Raw genomic sequence first — 7,575 nt, 5'->3', positions numbered from 1 at the left:
ATAAGGGTTACTATGGTATCTATATACCAACGGTCTATAAGTTTTATTATAAGGTTTACTATGGTATCTATATAGTGACGGTCTATAAAATATTTCTTATAAGGTTTACTATAGTATCTATATACCAACGGTCTATAAGTTTTATTATAAGGTTTACTATGGTATCTATATAGTGACGGTCTATAAGTTTAATTATAAGGTTTACTATAGTATCTTATAGTAACGGTCTATAAGTTTTATTATAAGGTTTACTATAGTATCTTATAGTAGCGGTCTATAAGTTTTATTATAAGGTTTACTATGGTATCTATATAGTAACGGTCTATAAGTTTTATTATAAGGTTTACTATAGTATCTATATAGTGAACGTCTATAAAAATTTTACAATAAGGTTTACTGTAGTATCTATACGGTAAACGTCTATAAAAAGTTTTACTATAAGGTTTACTGTGGTATCTATATAGTGAAGCTCTATAACAGTTTTACCAAACCGTTTACAATAATATCGATATAGTGAAGGCCTATAACAGTTTTTTTTTTTTTGTAAAACATACTGGTTTGGGCGTGTTTTGTTTATAGGTTAGGTTGATGTATTGATCCTTTCTGATTCTGGTTGGTCACAGATAGAGTGTCAACATTGGAGACGTAATAATTAAAGCAAGAAGTGAAACATATTAGATTTGGTGTGAAGTTCAGTTTTTAATAATCAACTTGAAATTGATGGTACCCATATTCTCTACTGCTGTGATGATTAAATAGTCAAAGTCAATAATGCGCTTGTACTTTCTATCGCTTGTAAAGTATGTACGTGTATGTGTAAGTTTTTATTTGATAGATTGTACGTAAGTTCCCAAAACCATTAGCGAATGTATGAAATATTTAAGGTTATGATTGCAGTTGGTTTTCGAACATTATGAATCTCAAAATAACCGTATCAAGCATGTGGTCAAGTCCCTCATAAATCACTATAACTTTCAGCTTAACATATAGAGATATTACTTTAAAAAATAAATATCTCATTCATGGTGTCCCTGTTTGTCCATTGTTATGTTGGTTGAGACAACCTTTTTACTTCCTTGCCAACGAAGCATGAGAGCAGGAATGGATACTTCCGGAATAGTGCGTTTTTCACAAAGACTAAGAACAGAAATTCAGTTGCTTCTTGTTTCTATTGAAAATTCTTGCCACAATTTACACCCTGGATCCACTTCTTTACGTTTGTGGCTTTGTGTCTCTCATGTAGCAAATCGTAAGTAAGCAGGCCATGTGAGAATTCGGCAATAGGAATGTATAACTATTGTATTTATAAGTAATGTTCTATAAGAGTTTTACTCTAATACTTACTGTAGTATCTAAAGCTAATTGTCTGTAAGGATTTTAATCTATTACTTACTATAGTATCTATAAGTAATAGTATACAAGGATTCACTCTAATACCTACTATACTATTTATATGTAATGGTTTATTAGGGTTTTACTCTAATGCTTACTATAGAATCTACAAGTAATAGTATACTAGGATTCACTCTAATACCTACTATACTATTTATATGTAATGGTCTATTTGGGTTTTAATCTGATGCTTACTATAGTATCTACAAGTAATAGTATACTAGGATTCACTCTAATACCTACTGTAATATTTATATGTAATGGTTTATTAGGGTTTTACTCTAATAGTTACTATAGAATATACAGGTAATGGTCTATTTGGGTTTTACTGAAATACTTACTATAGTGTCTATAGGTAACAGTCTAAAATGGCTTTACTCTAATACTTATTATAGTATCTATAAGTAATGGTCTATTAGGATTTTACTAAAATACTTACTATGATATCTATAAGTATTGGTTTATAACGGTTTTACTCTAATACTTATTAAAAGTGTCTATAGATAATGTTCTATTAAGGTATTACGAAAATATTTACTATAGTATCTATAGGTAATGGTCTATTAGGATTTTACTCTAATACCTACTATAGAATCTATAGGTAATTATCTATAAGGGTTTTACTCTAATACTTATAATAATATCTATAGGTACTGGTCTACAAGATTTTTGCTCTCATACTTACTATAGAATCTATAGGTAATGGTCTATTAGGTTTTTACTAAAATACTTACTATAGGGATTTTATGCTAATATCTATAATTATATCTAAAGGTAATACTTTCTAAGTGCTTTAATGTAATACTTATAATAGTACCTATAGGTGATAACTTGCTCAAGAAAATAACGGTATTATGTAGGCTAGCCTCGAATTCGCAACCATCCGAATACCAGTCCAAAACATGGAGGCAACTGAATGACTGTAGTCTATATTAGAAGATATTACAGAACTGAATAATAGAGGTTCTTTTAACGAATGTAATTGATATTAAAATTTACTACAACATTGAATAATGGGAGACTCTGAGTGAATGTAATGTATATTAAAAGTACTATAGAATTGAATAATACATTCACTCAGAGTCTCCACATTCACTCAGAGGCATCCATTATTCAATTCTATAGTACTTTTAATATACATTATCTATATTATAAGTTACAACAGCACTGAATAATGGAGTTCTCTGAGTGAATGTAATCCATATTATAAGTTACAACAGCAGTAAATAATGGAGTTCTCTGAGTGAATGTAATCCATATTATAAGTTACAACAGCAGTAAATAATGGAGTTCTCTCAATGAATGTAATCTATATTCAAAGTTATTACATTATAGATTAATATATGTCTTAGACATAATTAAATAATGAGAGTAAGATATAAACGTACAATACATTAAAGTTATCACATGAGTGTAACAAATATTAAAACTTACTCCCATTAACTCTACCAAGTTTGGGTGCGTCGATCCGACGTACTTGTTGTGTCGTTTGATTTATTGCATTGCGAAAACAAACTGCAGGATGAAATGGTATTAAACTTCAGAAGAACTTTATACAGGTTATACAGCTTTTGTGTATAACATATCTTATTTCTATACATGATATACATATATGATTTCACAATTTCAAAAATTCTAAACGAGTTTGTATTGTCATGTTTTCTTTTAAGAAACAGTTAAAATGTTTACCTTTGTTGCAGATTTTAACTACCAGTTTCAAGTCTTCCTTCATTCCTTTAAAAGCTTTGTTGCAGATTTTAACTACCAGTTTCAAGTCTTCCTTCATTCCTTTAAAAGCTTTGTTGCAGATTTTAACTACCAGTTTCAAGTCTTCCTTCATTCTTTTAAAAGCTTTGTTGCAGATTTTAACTACCAATTTCAAGTCTTCCTGCATTCTTTTTAAAAGTTTCCTTTGTAGATTTTAATTTATAAAAATATAAATTTTACCTTTTTTGATTCGATAAACAACGCAAGCAGTTTCAATGCTTATCTCACTGGCACACACTAAAAAAATAACTTTTTACCATACAAAAAGTATAAGTAAATCGTTTGTTTTTTTAATACGAAATTTTCATTTATAAGTTTTAAATTATAAGTTTTAAACACGTTTTATAGTCTCTTTCTTCTTCTTTTTGACATTTTTTTTCAATTGTTTTCTTTGCCCATTCAAGTAGTTACTTAGACCGATAAAGCCTAATGTTAACAAGGCCTAACACGGCAACTTTAACGACGGATCAAAACTTGATACGGTCGAAAGTATAGTGATTTAACTTATATTACCTCATCTTTGTCTAGTAAAAAAAATTATTTTCAGTTAAGAATAAAATTAAGTAGGTGTTCAATTTGATTAATTTTTTGAGCGGCAAACTGTATACCCAGCTGTGCCCTTGTTGAAAGACCGACAGATCTGATGAAAGTCTACAAGTAAAAGTGAACTCTCAGTTCATAATGGATTTTGTTTTTGAAGTTCTTGTAATGTACTTTAAATGTCTTATCTTAAAAGTTTTGCAGGTTATTTTAAGGAGACCTTTTTTCTCTTGAAAACGCGAAGAACACGTACAAATTTGCTAAAAATGAGCAAAACCTCTGCGAGGATTTTCAGTAGCGTTTATTATCCAAGAAAATTGTTGTAAGACAGGGAAAGTGGATTGAAAGTGAGGAGGTGTAGAAGTCGAGTCGAGAAACTTGGCAGAAATGGCAAGCAGTTGCGTTACTTCTTGTTCAAAGCAGTCCATTTCACAGTAGAGATGTGGTCAAGATTTCTACTGTCTGAATTTGGTATAGTTAATGCATAAAATGTAATAATAATATTGAATTTTGCTTCTATGGAAAATTACATTCCACACCAAGAAGTAAAAAATATCCTAAAATGTTTTAATCATGAAATATTTCTCTAATTCAGGCTTAAGCGCTTATTCTAACCCTAGTATAAACTGAAAGTTAAATGTTGTGTATGACGAAAGAGCGGGAAACTTAAACAACAGTAATATCTTTATTCTACTCTTTGTAATTGGATTTTATTACTGTATATTTTCATTATTATGGGAGGGAAGACAAAATGCTGAATTTACAATAACTAATACAGCAACAATATAGGGTTTATTCTATTAAATATTTTATTTTTTCAATATATATGAGAAAGTTTAATATGATGTTTTTTTTGTTTTTTTCTTTTGCTTCGGGGCTACTAAGCTAGAATACCGAATTTGGTTTGGACTGGTCAACTCCTTTAGGAGGGGATGCGTATACAGACAGACAGAAAGCTTTCCTTGATATTGGATACTTACCACACCAGTATGACTTAATACGTATAGCGCATACGTGAAGAACGCCTGTACCCCATTATTTACACTCAGAGCTGAATAATAAAACAAACTGCTATTGTGGCAGAAGCTGATCCCCAACATGTTTTATTTTAGCAACATCACCAAACTAAACTTTTATCCCAATCTCTACGCGAACTTACGCCGATTTGGGAACCATATTGGCTAATACAGCTGAAAAGAACAGAAAAAATGTTGTTATTATGTATTTAGATCACCAGCTTATGACCTCTGGAAGCTGTGCGATACGCAATTATTATACGACACCATGACAACCAAGGTTGAGACAGTGATTGGCTAAAAATCGATAAAACTATTCGTATTCAAGTTACGAGGTCAAATTAGTGCTGTTTTGTTCTCAACTGCTATAGCTTTCTTCCTAAGAGGTTGCGAGTACTATATTCTGCTAAAAAAACATTAAAGAAATTCATACACAATAATGATTTCGTTCGGAACTTGCCAAAATCAACCCAAAATCAAAATTTGCAAGTTTGTTTACTTTTATGTATAAAATTGAATAAACAAAACATTTTATTGAACAAATTTCAACGCTGATTTTTGCTGTGGCCCAGCGGTATGTTTGCAGACTTACAACGCTAGAAATCGAGTTTCGATACCTGTGGTGGTCAGAGCACAGATATCCCATTATGTAGCTTCGTACTTAACTACAAACAAACAAGATTCAAAGGTAATATTTTGATCTCGAGTCGCATCCATTCAATGTGATGGAGTTAAAAAAACACAATATAAGACGTTACGAATATTGTTTTACTTTGAGAACAATTTTTCAGTATTATATGTATGCTTTAAAAATAATTATTCATTTTATTCCTTGAAAACTAGCAGAAACATTCATTATCCCAGTAAATTGACTCAAATAATCTTAGTAAGGATTTTTGCGTCGTAACTTCCAAGTAAACCCCTCTTTTGAATTTTAATTACCCGGTATAGATAGATCTGTAGTTCACAAACCCGGCAAAGATAAAGTTGTTGGGAATTCCAAAACTTAAATAATTTCAAACACTCTCTGTTTTGAGAGTTGTTAAATACTTGTTTATCTTACGATGAAATAAACTTTTAGCTTTAGACTTTATATTTGTATAAAACTGACAAATTGTGTCCCGAAAAAATATTTAGAAATATTTTAATGTACAAACACAGAGAACACATTTTTTATATAAACATCTTTTAGAACAGTGTTGTTTACTGCAAACCAGTCAGAGACAGCATCAAGAAATATATATACAAAATCAGGAAAAACGTCATTTCATTAACTACTAGCCCCCCAGTGGCACAGCGGTATGTCTGCGGACTTACAACGCTAGAATCCGGGTTTCGATATCCGTGGTGGGCAGAGCACAGATAGCCCATTGTGTAGCTTTGTGCTTGATTAAAACAAACAATTAACTACTAAGAGCACTAGCTTTTTCAAAAAGCTTCAAAATCGAAATTTTGTATACTAGATATCAAATATTTGACAGGAAAAACAATAAGCTATATACTGATAAAATTTCAATTTGAGAACACTAATTCTTAAGAGTGTTCTGCAATATTCTCAAAAAAGTACATACATCCGTTCCACAATTATTACTCTACTTCCATGAAGTCTTAGAGATTTATGAGAAAAGACATAAACAACTAAATAATAGGTAAGTTTACTGCTAAAATTTGTAATATAATTACGTTAACGAATTTTATACACAGGTAAAAAATAGTTACATACATCTGTAGAATCTCGCAAGTGAGATCCAAAATTACGTCACATATTGAAATTGTTTTGCAGATGTTAGTAGAATGTCACCCAGACATTCTTCACTATATTCAAATCGTTATGCAAATATCAGAGGGTAGTTTGTGTTTAAGCTCAAAACTACGCATTGGGATTCCTGTGGCGATTTTTAACCCTCAAACTTATCGCTGAGCCACTGGGGTGCAAATATCTGTAAAATCACTCGAATGATATGACATCTCAGAATGACGCCACTACACTAAAATCATTTTACAGATGTTTGTTGAATTGCGTAAATGATCTAACAACTCAAAATGACGCCACTACACTAAAATCATTTTACAGATGTTTGTTGAATTGCGTAAATGATATAACAACTCAAAATGACTCGGGTTTTAGCGTTATAAGCCTAGTGACTTACCGTTGAGCCACTACGGGGCAATGAGAAAAGAATATCAAAAATGACAGCTTTATGAGTATTCATAATAAACCATGTAATATCTTATGTTGCATTGCTCACTTTATGATAAAGAAATAATATCAAAAAGGTTTACAAAGGTTGAAATTTCCAGTTGACATGAAATCTCAGAATTACGTCATTTTACTAAAACGTTTCATAAAAGTCTGTAGAATTAGAAATTATTATCATATGTAGTGTACCCAAGTTTTTCCATCTAAACATTAACTTAACATAAAAGTTTAGCAACCTTTAGACTAGTAACATAGCAAGTAAGATAAATTGAACAATCCAGGCAGCTACCAATGCTTATTTTAAAATTAGTTTATTCCATTTTCTAGAAAGGGATCTCATCTTTGGGTAAAATATTATTTCGATTAGTAAGCAAAATCTACCAGGAATCAAGCTAGATGCCATAAGCTTAATTTGATTTTAGTTTAATCTCTTTTCTGTAGGCGGTAACCTTAGGAGAACCAGTAATAAAAAAGGTCCTCTAAGGATCCTACCAGTTGTTATGGCTTGATTTGAGTTTAGTTTAAACATTTCCTAAAGAGGGTTAATCTTAAGTTGGTAACATCGCCTGGTTATTAACAAGGAAAAAATCTATAACCAGATGGATGTAAGAGATGTAATGTGGGCATCTTGTAATTCTTTGTAAATTGTTTGTTTGTTTG

The 7,575-nt window shown here is 30.9% G+C and overlaps 1 protein-coding gene across 1 annotated transcript in view; it reads right to left on the bottom strand.

The window, feature by feature from the left end:
• LOC106460904 overlaps nt 1-7,575 on the bottom strand; it is a 45,507-nt gene that overhangs the window by 36,728 nt on the left and 1,204 nt on the right. The gene's annotated exons all lie outside the window — the stretch shown is intronic.

The sequence above is a fragment of the Limulus polyphemus genome, unplaced genomic scaffold (genome assembly GCF_000517525.1).
Source record: "Limulus polyphemus unplaced genomic scaffold, Limulus_polyphemus-2.1.2 Scaffold858, whole genome shotgun sequence".
Taxonomy (NCBI): domain Eukaryota; kingdom Metazoa; phylum Arthropoda; class Merostomata; order Xiphosura; family Limulidae; genus Limulus; species Limulus polyphemus.
Note: the sequence above shows the minus strand (reverse complement) of the source record. Positions and strands in the feature narration are given on the sequence as shown.